We start from the raw sequence: 21,671 nt of genomic DNA on the forward strand, positions 1-21,671 counted from the left end.
CTCAAACATCTGACATTTATTCTATGTGGCTCTTATGTTAACAAGGTTTGGCCATCCCTGCGCTAGGGTTTCAAGCCTGGCCTGGATGCCCGGCCTAGCTCCCACCTGGTCTGATCTCCAAAGCAAAGCTGGGTCGGCCCTGGTCAGTATTTGGATTGGATACTTCCAAGAAATACCGAGGTCGCTACCCAGAGGCTGCGATCACACATATGCTAAATCGGAATGACCAAACTCTTTCACACATATCATGTGGCTCTTTCACACATATCATGTGGCTCTCGAAATCCCCACCACCCTATTGGCTGGTTTGGAGAAGGCATTTCTCTCTTAAAATCACTTCGCCAAGCCACCAGCTGTTTGGAGGATGCATTTAAAATTAAAGTTGCTTTCTTTCCACCTCTTTCTCTCCCCCAAATACCTACCTACGTTCCTTCCTTGTGGCTCTCAAATATCTGACATTTATTCTATGTGGCTCTTACGTTAAGCAAGTTTGGCCACCCCTGCACTGAATAATGCACTTTCTGTTAACCTTCCAACTGGATTTCGGCAGTTCACAAAAAAACCCAGTTGGAATTGGATTGCAGTTGCATTATTTAGTGTGTGTGATCACAGCCAGAGGCAAACCACCTCTGAATGTCTCTTGCTTTGAAAACCGTACTGGAGTCATCATAAATTGGATTGGAAGGCGAAAAGAAAAGGGAGCTGTTCCTCTAATATAGTGTGGTGTTTGGGATTAGGATCTTGGAGAGCCAGGGACAGATCCCTATAAAGTTGCCAGGTGACTGTGGGCCAGCCACTTGTAGCCTAACATGCCTCATAGGATTGTTGTGAAGATAAAGTGGAGGAGTGGAGAGAGCTCCTTGGAGGAAGCTTGGAGTAAAAATGAATTAAATAAATAGCTTATGCAATATACGCAAGCAGCCATGCATACAATAGCAGTGGCTATACAATAGCATACAATATGTCTGCTACGGAGCCTCGTGGTGCAGACTGGTAAAGCTGCAGTACTGCAGTCCGAGCTCTCTGCATACGATTGAGTTCGATCCCAGTGGAAACTGGGTTCAGGTAGCCAGCTCAAGGTTCACTCAGCCTTCCATACTTCCGAGCTCATAAAATGCGTACCCAGCTTGCTGGGGGGAAAGTGTAGATGACTGGGGAAGGCAATGGCAAACCAGCCTGTAAAAAAAAAAGTCTGCCGTGAAAACGTCGTGATGCGACATCACCCCAGAATTAGAAACGACTGGTGCATCACCTTTACCTTTTTAAAAAATGTCTGCTAGGGAGCTAGTGTGGTGTAGGGGTTAGCATATCAGACTAAAATTGGGCTGCGATCACACACTAAATAATGGACTTTAAATCTGCTTTCGGTGCACTTTACACACAATACTCCATGTGCAGCCTGATCAATGCAGTGTACAACGGGACTATGACATTTTGTGATTACAGATATAGCCATTACAGATATAAACTATTGTATTGTTCTGGTCCATCCTATTACAAAGTATTCCAAAGTGTGGACAAATAATAGAAATTAAAGGTAAAGGTAGTCCCCTGTGCAAGCACCAGTCGTTTTCAACTATGGGGTGACGTTGCTTTCACAACGTTTTCACGGCAGACTTTTTACAGGGTGGTTTGCCATTGCCTTCCCCAGTCATCTACACTTTCCCCCCAGCAAGCTGGGTACTCATTTTACCGACCTCGGAAGGATGGAAGGCTGAGTCAACCTGGAGCCAGCTACCTGAACCAGCTAATAGAAATTATGTTTTCACAAATGTGCCTGATTTTCATCTAGATGGGTAAGTTTTATTTGGATTTTCCATCAGCTTGCATTGAGCTTTAGATAACCCATGTTCTTATTTCCATTGACTAGCTAAGAAATTATATTTCATGGTAGTTTAGATAATTAGTCTTTTAATGTAGGCATCATTCCTTTTCCTCATTTACTAAATGCAGTAATATCTGGAATAAAGGAAGTATTTTTATGTGAAAACCTGCTAGATCCTGAATTTATTGTGTTATTTCAAACCATTATGGTTGGATCTTGGATTAATGAAGCCAAAGCTCTCAGCTCCACCTGAATTGAGCCTGTTTGGTGTAGTGGTTAAGTGTGTCGACTCTTATCTGGGAGAACTGGGTTTGATTCCCCACTCCTCCACTTGCACCTCCCCACATGTTCCCCAGAGAGTGCTGAGGTCGGGGTCTCAGAACCTCCTTACAATCCCTGGGCCAAAGGAGGCCCGTCTGAAAGCGACCAGGGACAGGGCCTTCTCAATTGCAGCTCCCTGTTGGTGGAATCAGCTCCCGGAGGAGGTGAGGGCCCTGCGGAACCTTGAACAGTTCCGCAGGGCCTGTAAAACAACCCTCTTCCGGTTGGCATATAATTAATTGTGATCGGAGTGCCTGAATATTAAATTTCGAACATCAGATTATTGAATACTGGAAAAATTGAAAGACTGACTTAAGGAAACGTAGCATAGTGTATATCGATGTGAGTTTTATGTATTTTTAGGTTTTTATGTATTTTATTTTATAATTATTAATGAATTTAAATTGATCTTTGTTAGCTTTTTTCTGTTGTAAGCCGCCCTGAGCCCGCCTCGGTGGGGAGGGCGGGATATAAATCGAATAAAATAAAATAATAAATAATAAATAAATAGAATGCCCTTGGGTTAGCCATAGCTCTGACAGAGGTTGTCCTTGAAAGGGCAGCTGCTGTGAGAGCCCTCTCAGCCCCATCCACCTCACAGGGTGTCTGTTGTGGGGGAAGAAGATAAAAGAGATTGTAAGCCGCTCTGAGTCTCTGATTCAAAGAGAAGGGCGGGGTATAAATCTGCAATTCTTCTACCTCACAGGGTGTCTGTTGTGGGGAGGAGAAGGGAAAGGAAATTGTAAGTCGCTCCAAAACTCCTTTGATTAGTTCTTCTTATTCTCTTCTTCAAGTAGACAGATAAGAACCTTGTAGTGTAGATAGATCCAGGTGGGCAGCCGTGTTGGCCTGAAGCAGTAAAACAAAGCAAGAGTCAAGTTGCACCTTTAAGACCAACTAAGTTTTATTCAGAATGTAAGCTTTCGTGTGCTAGAAGCATACTACATCAGATAATAGTATGGAATGGCAAGTAGTCCTAAATATAGAGGAAGTGGGCAGTGAGTTAATATGCAGAGTCATGGAATTGTTTTTTAGCAGATTAAAAGAGTCATAAATTGGGGTCTGGTGTTTGTTAGTTTATGTTAACTGAGTTGAAACAACAACAAAGGGTACTTTAGTTGGAATAGCAATTACCCTTCATTGTTGTTTCAGCCCAGTTAACATAAACTAACAAACACCAAACCCAAATTGTGACTCATTTAATCTGCTAAAAAAACAATTCCATGACTCTGCATACTAACTCACTGCCCACTTTCTCTATATTTAGGATTGCTCACCATCTGTATTATTGTCTGATGAAGTGTGCTTCTAACACAGGAAAGCTTACATTCTGAATAAAACTTTGTTGGTCTTAAAGGTGCAACTTGACTCTAGATATGGACCCTTGGTACTAATAATGCATCCACTGTAAATCATCATGATCCATTCACATGGTAAATAGACTGTTCATTTTCCCCTTATTATTTTCCCCTTATCTTTATTTCTGTATTCTTCTTCATTATTATTTTCATGACAAAAGTCATTAACAGCAAGTCATTGCATTTCTATAATCTTTATCCAAATTGGAAAATAATTTCAGTAACCAGTTAATAACAGGGGGAAAAGCTTCTTTGTTTAAAACCCGTTTCTTATATGTGGCAGATATTTTTAAATAGCATAAAAAGGGTTTTTCTTGCTTTTTGAAAGCTGCCAAATTAAATATGTTTATCTTTGCTTTTGAAGATAAGTTAATATTCCTGCACAGTACAGAAATTCTTGTCATCAGGAAAATCTTAGCATTAGGGAATGTGAGTGAGCAGTGGGGAAAAAACCATTTATTTCTTAATTTATAGTCTACCATTCGCAGTGATGCTCAAGGAGAGTTAGTATGTATTTAAAATGCAGCAGAAACACTATAATAAATAGTGTGATAAAAACTAGATTTACAATATTGGAGAATGCACTAGAAAACTGTATAATGCAGAACAACATCTCTGTTTAGTCCTGGGGAGGTGTTTGTTCCAAAAGGACAACAATGCAAAAAAGGTTTGTGTAAAATGAACAGTGTAATAAAGACTGCCTGTTAGTTCATAGATTATAACCCTGTTCTCTTTATAAAAGTGCCTTCTTGAGCAATACAGTTTTGGACATTTTGTAAAATGATAGGAGCCTTCCTGACCTTTATCGGGCAAGCCTTTCGACCAGGTGAGAGCCACCACAGCAAATTCTTGGGTATGGGCAGCTGATGATCTTACCCATTTGCAGGGTGGCACTTCCAGAAGGATGTGCTTAGATGAATGAAGCTTACCGTGGCAACATGTATCAGAGAAGGCCATCCCGTGGATTATGCATGTCCAAAGGCATTGTGCGAAAGGCCTATACCTAGAATTGAATTCTGAAACTACCTGGTAGGCAATGGAGCAAATTCAGAATAGATGTTTTGCAGCTTAAAGCCACATATCTCCTTTAAAAAAATCATTTTCTGCCAGTTATCAATGCATATCATTACAAAATTAGTGTAAAGCAAGTGTGTTTGTGGGGTGATTCTCCACTGTCTGTGGTTTTACAACAGCACTGACATTTTATTTTTGCTTTGGTCCTTGGATATCCTTCCTCTCAAGCCAAAAATGCACTAAAAAGGTAACAATGGTGCTGTTAACGCTGGTAATATTAATTACAGGAAGTAATTTGCTTTTCTGGGACTTTCTTCAATGTATGCATGGGTAGGCTGTAGTCTAATATGCATATTGACTGCTGTGCAGTTGAAAAATAACGTTTGTATTAAATAGGTCAATGTCTTCTGTCAGTTACTGTCATGCAATCAGTAGAAAAAACATGACTGTGGTTATACATTGGTCGGAATGGTTGAATTTGTTTCTATTGTTTTGAGGAGGTGGTTTTAGAAAGAGAGCGGCCCCGTGGCACAGAGTGGTAAAGCTGCAGTACTGTGGTCTGAACTTTCTGTTCACGACCTGAGTTCGATTACAGCAGAAGCTGGATTCAGGTAGCCGGCCCAAGGTTGACTCAGCCTTCCATCCTTCCGAGGTTGGTAAAATGAGTACCCAGCTTGCTGAGGGGAAAGTATAAAAGACTGGGGAAGGCAATGGCAAACCACCCCATAAGAAAGTCTGCCATGAAAATGCTGTGTTGAAAACGACTGGTGCTTGCACAGGGGACCTTTCCTCTCCTTCCTTTTAGAAAGAGAGACCTTTAAACATGATGTCTTTTCAGCCATGATAGATCTTTTAAACAAGTTAAGTGGAACACTGAATGAGAACATTATATTCTTTGATATATAAAAAGTGGGAAGAATTTGGTAGGGTGTTGTATGTGTAGTTAGACCAAATTTATGTATATAATGGTATTGGTAGGACTGCTTGTTCATCTGTTTGCACAGATGGGAGGCAGTAGGCTGAAGTTCTTTTACCTGCTTTCGTGTGAAGTCCTTTCTTAGAACTGCAATAAAGGGAAAACATATAAAACGGTTGTCTGAATAGACAGGCTTAGATTCTTTTTGTCACCAACCATTGGTATCTTTCATCTGCAAACTAGAGTTGCCAGCTCTGGGATGGGAAATACCTGGATATTTTGGGGGTGGAGCCTGGATAAGGCAGGGTTTAGAGAGGGGAGGGACCTCAGCAGAGTATTAAACCTAGAATCCACCCTCCAAAGCATCCATATTCTCCTGGGGAACACATCTTGGTCTTGAGATCAATTGTAATAGTGGGAGATCTCCAGATGCTGTCGGGAGGTTTGCAGTCCTCCGTACAGATATCTGCATGATTAGGAAGAAAACCTAGCTCTTTCTGAGTAGAGTAAAAGAGGTAAAAGTGGCCTGAGCAAGGCATAGAAAAGGCCATGGACTTCTGGCTCCACCAGGGCAGAGAGTGGCCTCCAGATTACCTCTTGTTCTATGTGACAGAAACCTGGTGAGTCTCTCTCTTGCCTCTTACGAATCTTCAGCAGAAACAAGCAGTTTGGAAAGGATGTAAAAACATAACCATCTGGCAAGCTTAATAACAGTCTAAAGCTGTAGTATCAGTCAAATGAATTTGAACATAATACCTGCCGAGATCATGGAACTGTGCGGATGTAAGCAGCTGTTGCATTCTCTGGGGCATATCTGTAATGTTGTCACAGACAGCTTAAATTATTCTTTGCTATACATCTTCTCAGTTTTATGACATGGCACTCAATTTTGGGAGGGAGGGAGGGAAAGAGCATGTGCTTTTGTGATATTCAGTTATTTGGAGTTGTATTTTTCCTGCAGAGATCATAGGCTTTTGTATTTCCATTTTTTAAATGGTGCCTTTAAAAAAAAACTTTTCAAGAATGGTTGTTAATTTTTGTCCTCTTCTTATTGCTTGAATTTTCTCTGCTGGTCTTCACACTTTACTTAAAAAAAAAAAAGCGTTTTGAGGATGTATCCAGATACTAGAGGTGCAGTCTAATCAAAGCTTACAGCCAGCAGATGATCCAGAGCCACCAGCACCTAGCCCCTATGCAGCAAATGAGACTCAGTAGATTGAGACCAGCCCACCAGGCTCACCTCCACCCTTGGAACGCCAAAGACAGTGGCTCAGAAGGGAACTACAAGAAGACAGAGTGCACATCTCCTGGCCCATTGCCAGCTGCTTGCTGATGACAGCCTAGAGTAGCTACAGAGTTACTCCCAAGCAGCTGGCTACTAATAAGGACTTGTTAGAAAGTGCCTACTAAAATCAACTCTGAGAGCCTGCATGCTGTGGAAGCAACAAGTCACCAACCTCTTGAACCACAGCTCTGAAACTCTTTCCTTTGACCCTTGGACTAGCTTTTGACTCTGACTCTGTGATCTTCCTCTCTGCATTCATGAACAACCTCGGACCTTGTTTCCTCTATAAAACTCTGAACTGGACTCTGCTCTCTCATTAACTGACGTTTGGTTTGGACTTTGACTCTGATTCTGGGATTTATCTTGGGGTGACCCTAAATTCTGACAAAGGGTATTGTGGCAAAACCTACCACCTTTGTCCCTGACCTTAGAGAAATAAGAAGCCCAGATCCCCATATTGGTGAGCTGGTGGATCAACGGATCGTAGTTGACCATGTCAAACATTACTGTCAAATCAAGTAGTAACAGCAGCACTGACCTGTCTCGATCCAGCTGTCTTTGGAGTTTGTGAGGATGACCAGCACTGTCTCCATCCTATGGCGAGGGCAGAAACTGGATTGGAATGAATGCAGGACCAAAGTGTCTTTCAGGAAAACCTGAAGCTGTTCTGCAACTCTCTCAGCTACTCTGCCCAGGAATGTTAAATGTGATACCAGGAGGTAGTTGGATAGATCAATAGGATCTAGAGATCATTTCTTTAGAAGCGGCCTTACCACTGCTTCCTTTAATTTCCCTGAGAAGACCCCTAAACGCAAGGGACAGATGAACAATGTCTACTGGGCCCCTGTATTCTATCACCACTGGCTTTCACCAGCCACAATGGACAAGTGTCTAAGAGGCAAGTGGGAGACTTCCATCACCCAGCATCCTATTGACATCAGCCTGGGAGAGTTGGTTGAATTGGTCCAATACTAGCTAGACCCAAAGACATCCAAGGGACCTTCAGTTGTTGTACATTATTATTGCTGGTAGGCAGGTCCTGGCAGAGCAACAAGACTTTATTCATTAAAAAAGCTTGCAAAAGCCTCACAGCTAATTGTCAAATTTCTAACACTTTAGATTCCTTCCGAAAGGAAAATTAAGGATCTAATTACTTTAAATAATTGCACATCTTTAAGAGTGGCCTTACCACTGCTTCTTTTATTCTCCTCGAGAAGACCTAAGGTCAGGGACAGATTAAGATGCAAAGATACGTTTGTTGAAGATTTCCAAAAGTGAGGCTTGATTATTTGTGTGGGTCTTAAGTTTTGCAAACTGAAGGCCATGGCCTCCTCGATTGAGTCTGTCTATCTCATATTGGTTTATTCTTTTTTCCTTAATATTTTTCTGGCGTTATTGTCTTTTCCCGTGATTCTTGCCTTTTCATAATGTGACCAAAGTACGATAACCTCCGTTTAGTCATTTTAGCTTCTAGGAAGAGTTCAGCCTTGATTATTTATAATTCCAAAATTGGACTTTCTAAAGAATAGGTGTTCAGCCTTGGGGAACACAGAGTATCTAATTTGCATGCTTGTATACTAAAAACTTGTATACCAAGAGCCCTGTTAGTATTAATGCGCTGACTTCAGCATCCTCTTTCTAACAGTAGCAAGCCAGAGACTACAAGAAGGGCATGTAGCTGTAGTACAGCTTCATTGTGGATTTTATTTAAATGCTTTAGAATTCTTTATAGCAGTGGTTCTTTGTTCCACATAGCATTCAGGATGTGCTTGAGCAGGAATGCACAGGAACGCATTCTACAAAAAAAAAAAAAAAAGCCCTGTTCAACATGTATCTTTTTTGCACCAGGCATTTTAGATTTATCATTCTGGAAGCACATGATTAATTACCTGTAGTGAATCTAGGGAGCCATGGATGGGCTCAGCGTTTGGAATGCAGACCACTGGGATCCCCTATGTAAGCTGCTTTGCATTTTCTAGAGGAAGCATGGGATTTAAGTGTAATAAATAAGTAAAATAGTAATTACAGGAATGGTATGTGTCAGAAACTCACCCTCCTCTAATTTATATTAATGAGTGTTATCAGGTCTGTTTCTTGCTTGTAAAAAGTAGAATGTAGTTCCAGTTCTGGAACCTATGTTGACAGCACACTAATAGTACAAAGACACATCCCTATCAGTATTTATGTTCATTATTGGTCAGTTAAATAAAACAACATTGATGGGCTGTTTATGATTTGGACCTGGTCATGCAAATTATTCTCTGGGGAAAACAAGAATTCCTTTCTTTTGTTCAATAAAAGCTCTATGATTCAGTGCCTTGAGCACTATAACAATCTGAAATTTCATTTATACTCTCCGTTTTCCAAAAGATAAAAGGAATAATTTCTTTTTGTAACCCCCAGGGTTATATTAGGATTTTGGAGAACAGGAAGGTGACCACCCTGCTTGGATTAAAATCATTGGAATTCACCAGCCACCGTAGAAGAAAATGGAATCTTAGATTAGAATATAGAGGACATTCCAATAAAATATGAGAGGTTAAAACTGTTTTATCAAGGGAACAAGAGCAAATTCTGTCAGAGGATGGAAGATGCAAAAAGCAGTCTCTCGTAGCCATTGTTGAAGAGTTAAGAGCTCGGAGACGACAGGTGAGGTCAGATGATAAGCATAGTAGGGAAGAGAATTGGGAAAGTATTCAAAAATTATGAAAAATAAATTTGTTGAATACAAAGAATAAAAAAAGGTTTTTTTTAATTGCAAGTACCAGTCATTTCCGACTCTGGGGTGATGTCATATCACGTTTTCACAGCAAACTTTTTATGGGGTGGTTCGCCATTGCCTTCCCCAGAATAGACCTGCTGTAATCAATCTACCTAATCTATTTTTAATTGCTGATTCAGCAAGTCCCAATTCCTTGATTGATTCACTGGTAAAACCAATAGCTGGCAATTTCTTGTCTACGATCCTAATCTGTTATGATTTGTAAGAATCCTCCTTCAACAAGGCTAGATAGCCATTGATGCAGAAAAGTGGCTTTAAGCACAGATTAAGTACAGGTATCCATGCTCTAGTCTCCAGTGGTGGCTGATTAAATTCAGTGTGCAAAGCCACACCAGCCACACAATGTGGTATATTTAGCAGCTTTCTAAGGAAGTAAAGAAGTGGAAATGCCATGACTGCTTTCATTCTCATTGCCACCCCATATAATATAGTAAGTGTTCCCTTTAGATTAAAAACTTTAATAGCACCTGGTACATGTCTCATTTCCTTTGTTTGAAAGAAACTCAGAATACCCGCAATACAGGGTTTGATTTTGTTTCTCACAGCTTTTTTATATGGAGCCTAGTTTAGATTCTGAGATAAGAAAATTCTTAATTTGTTCTAATTCAAACCCCTTTCTTCTTGGGTCAATTATGTCTTAGGATTCCTATTTTTAAGTAAACATCACTAGCTTGGACTTCTGATAGTTTACGGTCAAACCTTCTTTGCAACACTAGTCAGAAAAAAGCTTTAAGGATCTCTGTAAACCAATACCAGCGTGGGAGAACAAGACTGTATTGTCTGCGTACAGCAGCATAGGAATTCTGTGGTGTTCTAGACGAGGAGGATAGGATTGATCAAAATGGTTTGACAGATCATTTAAGTATAAATTAGATAGATATGAAGCCAGCAGGCAATCTTGTCTGACATCACATTCAAGGTTGAATGAGTCAGACAGCTCACTCCCTGTCCACAATGGACCTGAGCAGTAACGTCAGAATGCAGACAATATATTAACCATAGTAACCTTTATCAGTTGAGGTACCTTGCAGCTTCTCCCACACTCTGTTCCAGGGGACAGAATTGAAAGCCCCCCTTTAGGTCCATAAACCCTACATCGGGGTGGCCAGACTTGCTTAACGTAAAAGCCACATAGAATAAACGTCAGATGTTTGAGAGCCACAAGACATGAACGTCAGCTGTTTTGAGAGCCACAAGACAGGAAGGAAGATAGGGAGTAGGGATAGAGAGGTGGAAAGAAAGCAACTTTAACATTAAATGCATTCTCCAAGCCACTGGCTGCCTTGGCTTGAAGAAGAGACTTAAAGAGACAAACGCCTTCTCCAAGCTGACTGATGGAGCAGTGGGAGCTTCAAGAGCCACGTAATATGTGTGAAAGAGCCAGTGTGGCTCCTGAGCCGCAGTTTGGCCATCCCTGCCCTACATAAAGAATACCATCTGAAAAATGTATATTTTTCTATCAAGCGGGATGAGAGCATAAAGTAATCCAGAGTTGAACTACCTCGCCTGAAGCCAATCTGTTCCATCCTAAAATATCCTGTTGCTCTAGACACTCCACAAGAATCTTCAAGAAATAAGACAAATACAGTTTGCCTAAATATGAAAAATAAACTGATTGGCCTGTAGCAACCAGGGTCAGATTGGGAGCCCTTTTTTAAAAAAATGGCATAATTATTGTGTGCCTCCGTTAATATGGGATAACCTCTGTCTGGTTTGTCTGAATAAGGAAGGGAGCAAGAATTTCTGCCCACCAACACAGATTAATCTTAAAGCAACTTGTTTGGAATAAGATCAATACCAGGGGCTTTCCCTTATTAAGCCCTGTATTTCCAAGGGAGCAACAGCTGGCTAATATATAACCAATGGTTTAATGACCACACAAAAAAATCCTATTAGTGGAAAACAAGCTCTTAAAATATGCTTCCCAAACCTGTGGGGAAATGCAAGAAGGAATATAACTCTCGAGTTTTAAGGCCCTGAATTATAATCAGCCAGAATGCTGAACTATCAGAACTCACAGCTCCTATTAGTTGGACTCATGTATTATGTGATTCTTCAGTTTTCCATAACCTGATCAGTTTCTTATAGCATTTCTTAAGTGCCAAAAACTCAGTCAAAATAACATTGTTGTTCTTAAATTCCCTTTGATTCCACTGTAGTTTGTTCTTAACCAGTCTCCATTGTTTATCAAACCAATACTTGGACTTAGAAAACAAAACTGCAAATCCCACAATGGTGTTTCTACTGGTGGAAAGTAATGTTGGTGGTTCCCCATTGCCTGGCCGCTGTAACTTCAGGCTTCCAATGTGTACCATGCAAAACTACACCTTTATGTCAATTATAGAATTATCAAATTGGAAAGGACCTCCAGGGTCATCTAGTCCAACCCCCTGCACAATGCAGGAACTTCACAAATACCTCCCCTACACACACACATCCCCAGTGAACCCTGCTCCATGGCCAGAAGATGGCAAAAACCTCCAGGATCTCTTGTCAAACTGGCCTGCAGAAAAATTGCTGACTGACCCCAAAGTATCAGTCAGCATTTCCCTGAGTGTGTAAGAAAGGGCCACAATAACTAAACACTGAATGATATAACCCTTCCCACCCTCCTTCTCAAGATCTGCCTAGTTCATAGAATCACCATTGCTGTCAGATGGCCCTCTAGCCTCTGCTTTAAAACCTCCAAGGAAAGAGAGCCCACCACCTCCTGAGGAAGCCTGTTTCACTGAGGAACTACTTTAACTGGGGAAGGTCTTCCTAATGGTCAGGATTTTTTTGTAGCAGGAACTCCTTTGCATATTAGGCCACACACACCCTGATGTAGCCAATCCTCCAAGAGCTTACAGGGTTCTTCTTACAGGGCCTACTGTAAGCTCTTAGAGGATTGGCTACATCAGGGATGTGTGGCCTAATATGCAAAGGAGTTCCTGCTACAAAAAAGCTCTGGTAATGGTTAACCAGAAACTCCTTTGATTTAATTTCAAACCATTGGTTCTGGTCCAACCTTCTGGGGGAACAGAAAACAATTCTGCACCAGCCTTTTTATGACAGCCCTTCAAGTACTTAAAGACTGTGATCATACAACTTCTCAGTTGTCTCCTCTTCAGGCTAAACATATCCAGCTCCTTCAACCTTTGCTCATAGAACTTGGTCTCCAGACCTCCCGCCATCTTCATTGTCTTCCTCTGGACACGTTCCAGCTTGTCTATATCCTTAAACTGTAGTGCCCCAAACTGAGCACAATACTCTAGGTAAGGTCTAACCAGAGCAGAGTAAAGCGATACCATTACATCACTTGATCTGGACACTATACTTCTGCCGATACAGCCCCAAACGGAATTTGCCTTTTTAGCCGCTGCATCATGCTGCATCATGCTGCTGACTCATGTTCAGCGTGCTGTCCACTAAAACTCCCTAGATCCTTTTTGCATGGACTACTACCAAGACAAGTCTCCCCCATCCTATAATGATGCATTGGATGTTTCATGCAAATATATAGAACTTTACATTTATCTTTTAAAATTCGTTTTGCTTGTTTTAGCCCAGTTTTCCAGCCTTTCAAGATCATCCTGTAGCCTGCCTCTCTCTGTCTTCTACAATATTTCTGACCCCTCCCAGTTAATATCACCTGCAAATTTAATAAGCATTCCCTCTATTCATCCAAATCATTTGTAAAGAAATTGAACAAAACAAGTCCCAGGACAGACGAGGCACTCCACTTGCCACTCCTCTCCAAGAGGATGAGGAACCAGGAATCCTTCACAAGCACTCTTTGGGTGCAATCTGTCAACCAGTTAAGAGGATCCAAACCACATTTTACCAACTTGTCAACAAAAGTAGCGTGTGGAATCTTAGCAAAAGCCTTACTTACCATGATTATGGATACAACAGAGTAGGTGGAACATTATTTGTGTGTCTGTTTCTGTCTTTGTGGGCACATGCTGCTTGGATGGGAAAAAGTAGTGTCTGGCATTTTTCCTTTTTTGGATGTCAGTTTCTTCACTCTAACATAGGTTATTTTGAGGTTGTATGTAATTCCATTTCTTGGGCCAGTGAATATTGCCCTTTCATATTCTTGGTATTACTGTGGCAGTTGGAAGACATCGCACCTGATTTTTCTGATTAAATCAGTAAGTACTTAATATGCCAGGTGGAACGAGATACACGGCACCTTTGTATTTGTAAGTTGTAGCCTTTTTTTACTTGGCATCCGATTGTTAGTTATGGAGCAACTTGTACTTGTAGATCTTTGCCTCCTGCAACCAGCAGAAGAAACTGGATATGTGCACAGTTCGCATGTTATGAAGAATGTTCATGCTAGATAGATAATTCTTATAGGAAGAGGAAAGTGAAAATAGCATCAAGGAAAATATCTGTCCTGTAATATTTTTATTTTCCACAAAGGGGAGCTGTTAGAAGTAAAAAAATGACTTATGAGAAGTTAGTTGTTATATCTGTCTGTTTGAGCAGAAGAGCTATCAGCAAGCAAGATTAACTAATTCCCAGCCCATGCAACAAATGACAGTATATATAAAATGAATGTTTTCTTGCTGAAGTCAGTAAGCTGTATCTGCTCTGCAGAACTATAGTACAAGAGCATTGCGGTGACAATAGAGTATTTCCAAGAATGGGAGCCATTTGATTATTTTTGGGTGAATAATTTCAGGGATGTAAATACTGCTTACAGTCTGGACTTGCATCCCCAGTTGCCTAAGAATCTGAATGCTAAATAGGGTGATGGTGGTGTCCAAGCACTAACTTTGATATGGGATGACATAATTCAATGAATCAGTTCCCTCCCCCCCCCAAAAAAAAATTGGGCTGGATCCAGTCCACTTTTTCACTCCATCATATTTAATTCCCCTGTTTTCTCTAGCCCATGCCATCATATAGCTTTTGTCCCTACAGGTCCCATAACCCTCAGCATAATTTCTTGACAGTCACAAGGGGATCCCCCCTCCCCTTTTCACTAGTGGAAAAGTTGGTTGGATCCAACCCATTGATTCCATTTATCACTTTTCATGACCAGAAGGTATGTGGTTTTAGAACCTGTAATTCCTGTGTAACTTTTTTTGCTCCAGAAATCAAACCTGGCCATTTTGAAACTCCATCTAAAACCTTTTGACCAGATCGTTGTTTTCTGGCCAGCTGAAGAGTTGACCTTTCCTTTCTCCTTGTCCAGCATTATTCATGTGACCTTATTCAAAATTCAGTTTTCAAACCATCTGTCCTGCCACTGTAACTCATAGCCAAGCTGTCTGGATAAAGAAAAGACCCCAAGCTTAGAACAGAACCTCTTCCCCATATAAGTAAGTAATGCATTTCAAAATGTGTTTTCTCTGCTATCCTTCCTTAGCCAACCTCATTTTTTAGGATTATAATAAGCATTTTGTCCCTATTATGGAGGAATTATAAGTAATTATTAGTAGATCATCTTGCTCTTAATAGTTTGATTAAATCAAGAGCCTGACAAAATTTCTTTGACTTTAAGAGCCAGACTGATATTTTAGGAGCCCCCTCCCTCTCTCTTGCTTTCAGGATTTCATATTTTAATGACAAAATATTCTAATTACTGCTGCCACAAACCTAATCCTAACCCCTTTACAGTTCTCATAATTTTATTAAAGCTATGACCAAATTTGGTATATAAATACATAGAGGTGATAAAGTGGGAGCATGTCTTGTCCAAGATTCTTGTGGTAGAAAAGGAATACTAATATTTTTCCTCATTTAAAATTATAATCTGTATATTCTAAAAGCGATTGTTTTGATTCTTGTGTTGTTAAAGCATTGAGGTTAAATGATTTTATTTTTTAAAAGAAAAACCTGTGCTGGATTTTTTTTTTTGGAACAGTCTCTTCTGTTGATGGACTAAAGAGGATTAAGCATGTGGAGGTAGGTGAAGCAGCTAATGCAAACCTAGGAGCTGCACAAAAATTGCTTTCCAGGAGGCCAGAAGCTTTGAAGCTCTGCTCTCTCCAACATTTTGGAATGTTTAGTGACACTAGAAATCGTGCCGGATGATACAGACAGAATGCGGAATTGTTTGTGCTCATGTTGTGTTTATTTTGGAAGTTAATGTCTGCTTCAGAAGTAGCATATGTTCAATGCTATATAGCAGTTGCTATGGTAACTTTTTTTAAAAAGGTGGTAGAGGAAACAGCCACATAGATCTTTCCTAAAAAACAGCTACCAGATAATTTCAGTAACGTATACCACAGCAATGGGGGCAGGGAAGGAAGAACATTTCATTTTCCTTTCTTTAGGTGTATCTGCGACTTTCAGCATCCTTTGTTTGCTATGATATGACTTTGCATAGGACTGCGCTGCCAGCCGCGTTTCTGGTGGGCAGAGTGGTCTTAAAGATGCCACAGGACTCAAACTTTGTTATGCTGCTTCAGACCAACACAGCTACCCACCTGAACCTGTGTGTTTAAAGTAGGGGTGTGCCGTTTTAAAAATTCATTAATTTCACATCTGGATTTTGGGAAGGACAGTGGTTCCATTATCCTCAATGTCTGTGAGTGTCCTTAGTGGTTTGGAATTCCATTTAATAGGTTGGGAGTTTTTTGGAAGGGTGCTATCTGGAATTTCAGGCCCATTATTTTTCATTTCCTCCCTGCCAATCCTTCCATTACCTCAGGCATCCAGACCAGGGAGTGAGTGTCAGTGTCTCTTTTCCCTTTACATTTTAAAGGGTCGTTATCTTTTATGTGAGGACCCAGCATCTGGAGTTCTAGAGGCCAGATCTATTCCCATAAGAAATAATAACCTTCAAGGGACCAGAGACACTGAGTAAGAGCCGAGCCACCTAAACGATAATCTAATATTTCAAAATAGTGCCTCTGGGTATCATGCCGCCACCAGTACCTTTTCTGATGTCCACCAAGTATTTTTAGGAAATAAGTGGGGCTAGGTAGGGATTTTGCCCAGCAAGGTTTGTGATTGACTATTGGAAATTTGATAGGCTATGTAGATTTGTTAAAATGTTGCTTTGTCAGCAGCTGCCACCGCAGCACGAGGATCTGTACTGTGTAACTGAGGGTAAGCTGTGACAATCGTTTTGTGGCTGGCTCTGCTTCCTGCATTTTGTGGCAGCCATTTTATTGTTGTGTCAGAATTTGAAATGTTTCCACAGGCTTAAAAAGATAGGGAACCCCTGGACTACTCAGTAGACCTGGCCTCCTGAAGCCAGGTGTCTCTCCCTCCCCTTCCCCTATGTCTCTTTAATGATTAAAAAGAAAGCTGAGTGAAAAAACTTGGGTTTTCCAACCTAGATGACAGCTATTTTACTGGATACTGTCCCTACAACAGGCATTTCTCTCCCATGACATTGGAGGTGGTGCTTTTTAATTAGCTATTGAGTATCATATTGATAACAGCAGTACAAGTAACAGGGTCTCTGAATTCCTAGGCTTCTTTTTCAATAAAAGTTTCTAGACCTTTCCATTGGTGAGATTGCCTTCCCCCTTATATCTGGGTACACTGACTTTCTGTACATTAGTTTGAATATTGCCTCTCTCTCTGGAGTGCACACAGCAACAGGGCTTTGGTAGTCCTTGGATTCTGGCATATATGCATGTAATTTTGATAACCTTGTAATGTCAGTCAGCAAGTGAAACCTGCGCAAGCACAAGAGAGCTATAGTTTTATAATGCTTCAAGGACTGAATTTGGGTCAGAGAGAGTGAGGTTTAACTTCCTGTTCAGCAGTAGTGGGTGGGCCAGTCACTGCCATCGTAGCCCACCTTGTGGGGCTGTGGTGAGAGCCAGTTTGGTGTAGTGGTTAAGTGTGCAGACTCTTATCTGGGAGAACTGGGTTTGATTCCCCACTCCTCCACTTGCACCTGCTGGAATGACCTTGGGTCAACCATAGCTCTGGCAGAGCTCTCAGCCCCACCCACCTAACAGGGTGTTTGTTGTGGGGGAGGGAAGGTAAAGGAGATTGTGAGCCACTCTGAGATTCAGAGTGGAGGGTGGGATATAAATTCAATATCTTCTTCTTCTTCTTCTTGTGAAGGTAAAAGAGAGGTACCAGGTACACCGGTCATACTACCTTGGAGAAATGGTGGGACAAACACACAATGAATTATTACTATTACTACCTGCCTAAACCCCTCTCACTAACTAACTTTGCAGGTATTCAGGTTAGAGTGTCACCCAAGGATCTTAAAGACCCATGTTCACATTCCTACCTGGCCATGAGAACATGTTGGTCCAATTATGTGGTGGTTGTTGGGAGATGGGTCAATAATATTATAAGCCATTTTGGGTCCCTACCAGTGTTCCCTGTAAGCTGAGTTAGGGTTAGTTAGCTCACAGATTTTTAGTCTCCTGCTCACAGATGTTTGCTTTAGCACACGAAGGCTGGCCCCAGAGCATAATACTTTATGCAGTAGCTCACAACTTTAATACCAGTAGCTCACAAAGTAGAATTTTTGCTCATAAGACTTTGCAGTTAGAGGGGACATTGGTCCTCACTGGGAAGAAAAGTGGAAAATAAATATCTAGATAAACTAAATAAATGAACTTCCACAACAGATTTTTAAAGATGATGATATTTTGGCACATCTGCCATTGATTTATTTTTAGGTTTTTGTTGTGAAAGGTGACATCTTTGTGAACAAATTAATTCACAGTATTTGGGAGGGCCAGATTATAAACCGGAGTTCTGCCTGTAGCTTTAATAGTTCTGAAGCACCGGGAGAGGGTACAGCTGCTGTTACCATGGTCTCTTCCTGCTCCATCACCAATCTCTTTACCCATTTTGTTAGATCTCTTCCTGCTAACTGTCACAAAAACCAAGGGAAGGTTAACAAAGAACTTTTGTCCCCTTGGATGTTTTGCCAGGATTTGCTCAGGCTCTCTTCTGGGACAACTGCAAATCTTGACTGGGGTAGAGAGATGTGGAGCAAGGCACTGTGGCCTGATTGTGTTGCTCCAGCAGTACATGGCCTAGAGACTTTGACCGAATTCGCACTAGGGTTTGTTCCAAGTGGAGAGCACTTTTTATCCCGGTGCTTTTCACTGTTTTCGCACAAGTTGCCCTGGAACTGCACGTTGGTGCGCGGTTCTCCCACAGCAAGCAGAAACCGCTTGGAAGAGGATCCTGCTTACTGTGGAAGAGTGCTACACCAACTCACAACTCCGGGGCAACTTGTGCAAAAACGGAGAGAAGCCTCGGGAGCAAAAGGGATCTCCACCTGGAACAAGCCTTGTGCGAAATCGGCCTTCCTTTAAGAAAAATGAGAGCTGGTAACATAGGTTTGCTATTGGATCAAACAGGCATCAGATGGCATGCCCATTTTTTGGGTAAAACCTGACTAGCTAGTCAATATGGCAATATGGCAACCCTACTCTCAGGAGCAAATGGACATAACTGGATTTTTCAGTACTTTGATTTTAACTAGAAGCCAGAACAGGAGGGCTGGGGCAATGGGGTTAACCTTCCCCCCCACTGGTTTTCTAATTGAAATCTTGCCCCCAGGCTATTGTTAGCTCCACAGTTAGGGGGGGGGGAACCTCTCTATCTAAGTATAACTTTCTGATTTAATAAACCATCTCCATCGGCTGTTCTTAAGTTAAAACACTGGAAGGTCCAATAATGGATCTCCCACATCACATCTGTCTGCACCCTTAGTTAATCTCTTTATATCCCTCAGGGAACAGGTTTCATTATTTTTTACTCTTTCAAATGTAATACCTTTCTTAGTACCTGACATTTGCAGCTGTCAGGCTGTTCTTGGCCATCTCTGAGGGTTACTGATAACATGTAATGAAAGCTCTGTCATTGAGTAACAGTAACAAAACTGCAGAAGTTTCCACCCCTCGGTGGTGGTATTTATTGCAAATAATCCTTTGACTGTCTGAACAGAGGCAGCATGTAAACATCAGCAGTATATTTTTTGGGTAGTATTCAGTAGTTTCAAACAGGGCCTTTTTTGTAGAAAAAGCCCAGAATGAACTTATTTGCATATTAGGCCACACCAAGGCAGCCAGAACTGCATTCCTGTGCATTCCTGCTCAAAAAACAAAGCCCTGAAATATGGAAAATACGTTCTAGTTGATACTGGTTGATTTATCCACCCCCCTTCCAAAAAAAGTGTAAATTTCTTTTGAGAACTCTTTGTTCTGCTCCTGTTAAAGGTCTGTCTTGGTGCTATTCACATCAAATCTGGAGTTTTATTAGCGCTCCTCAACAGACAGGGGTAACCCAAATAAGAGAGTCTAAAATTTCTCTTGTGTGTGTGTGTGTCAGCATTGCCACAGTCAAGTAACTTGTCCCGTGGTGCAAAAGGATAACTGATGCTGTTCCATCACAATAGCTACCAAGCCCACTGAAGACATGATTTGAGTTCGCTTTAGAGGGAACTCTAGCTAATGTCAGTACACATGTAACTCTAAATGAGAGCTAAATGGAAAGGGAAATTTACTCCAGGGAGGGGGGAAGTGTGGGAGGGATATTAATTACATTTTTGTAGTTCTAGAGAAAATGGCACTGAGCTGAATTATGTGTTCAGGGAAAAAAATACAGCTTTTCTTTGGCTACAGCGCTTCAGGCTACAAAATACAGGAGCAGGTGTTTGAATAGCGTAACTATTTGGTCATGAAAAGCTAGAAAGTTATGGCAATTTTCACTCCAATATGCTTGTTTTCCAGGGGTTGGACCTGAATACCTGTGTGTACATTTGAAATGCTCTTCTGCTTGTGCAAGGTTATTGGGGTGTTTTCAATTTATGCACATTCCCCTCCAGCTGCAGTCCCTATATTACCCTGCATGCCATTCCTTGGGGTCTCCAGCCCCCCAGTAGACTTCCCCTGTCCCCACCTTCCACAAGCAGAGGTCTACTTGTATTTTCATACATGGTTTATTAAGATCCACGATCAGCTATCAACAACAACCATGCTTGATACACATTGGATCCATAATTATTAAAATTCGAAACCAGTTCTTTCCTTATTGAGTTCACCACAGGGCAAAATCTTGCTACCTTAAAGGTGGTTTCATTAAAACAATCAGCAAGAAGAAGAAAAACATAAAAACAATTGGATCTGCCTAAGTATTTGGATGTAATTGAAGTGATACACATATTCTGAATGCTATTTTAAAATGGACAGTATAGAAAGACATGGTCAGTTGTTTCTGTTGCACCAGACTGACAGGGACAGAGATGTTGTGTCTAAGGGGAACATACATATCTCCTTTTGAGGAGGACAGATGGGAGAACATTAAAACTGGCCAAGGTGAAAGCTTGGCAATATTTGGGGAATTCTAATGTGTAGAGGTAGTTCAGTGGAGTAAAATATTGGTAACTGTTCCCCACGACTGGAACAGAATAGGCCCATGATCTGTCAGCCTGAAGGGCTGTATCCCATATCTGTTTAATTATTACTCTAGGTTCCAAGTACCCAAGATGCAGTAAGGCTAGAGAGGGGAAATGTATAGGTGTAATTTGTCCTTTAATGCTCTCATCCACCTAGAGTGGAAGTTATCAGAGTTCTACTCATCCACCTAGAGTGGAAGTTATCAGAGTTCTACTTGTTCCCCTATATACAGAGACTTTTTTAAATACTTGGAAGACTTCAAACCTGTGGTCCATGGCCTGCGTTTTGAAATAGTACAGTCTCAACACGTACTTTGGCCTTACTCTCAGTATTGGATTGTATTTCCTGTTCAGTTTTGCAAGGAGGCGCAGCTGGCTCATTAAGTTGCCTAAAGATATATGTGAAAAAAAATCTTTAGATTCTGCTTTAAATGCTAAATGCTGTTGATGCTTCTCTGCTTTCCCTGATTATTGTTGTAGCTGATATACTGTAGGGTTCCAAGTGTTGAAAATGTAGAATTACAAGCCCTTAAAAAGTAATTGCTGTGTTTTGGGGCATGGTTTGACCCATGCCAATCTAAACAAATAGATACCTTGAGAGTGAGGAGCACAGAGGGAATTTTCATTGGTATGTGCTCTCACAATGAGGTATTTTTATGAGAATAAGCAGATGGGCATGCCACGTTTTTGGCGTTCATTGATAAGCCTACAACACCTCCAGGTGGCTCTATGAAAATGATAACGGTGTTGCATTCCTCCCATTTTATTCCCCCCTCCAACTACTTTGTCACCTGCCTTTATCCTTGTTTAGAGCCATCTGCTGGCTTGGTTTACTGCCTGTCCA

At 41.2% G+C, this 21,671-nt stretch overlaps 1 protein-coding gene across 1 annotated transcript in view; it reads left to right on the plus strand.

The window, feature by feature from the left end:
* Nucleotides 1-21,671, plus strand: part of FARS2 (phenylalanyl-tRNA synthetase 2, mitochondrial) — a 324,061-nt gene that overhangs the window by 698 nt on the left and 301,692 nt on the right. The window lies entirely within an intron of this gene.

This window comes from Heteronotia binoei, chromosome 7 (genome assembly GCF_032191835.1).
Source record: "Heteronotia binoei isolate CCM8104 ecotype False Entrance Well chromosome 7, APGP_CSIRO_Hbin_v1, whole genome shotgun sequence".
In the NCBI taxonomy this organism is placed as follows: domain Eukaryota; kingdom Metazoa; phylum Chordata; class Lepidosauria; order Squamata; family Gekkonidae; genus Heteronotia; species Heteronotia binoei.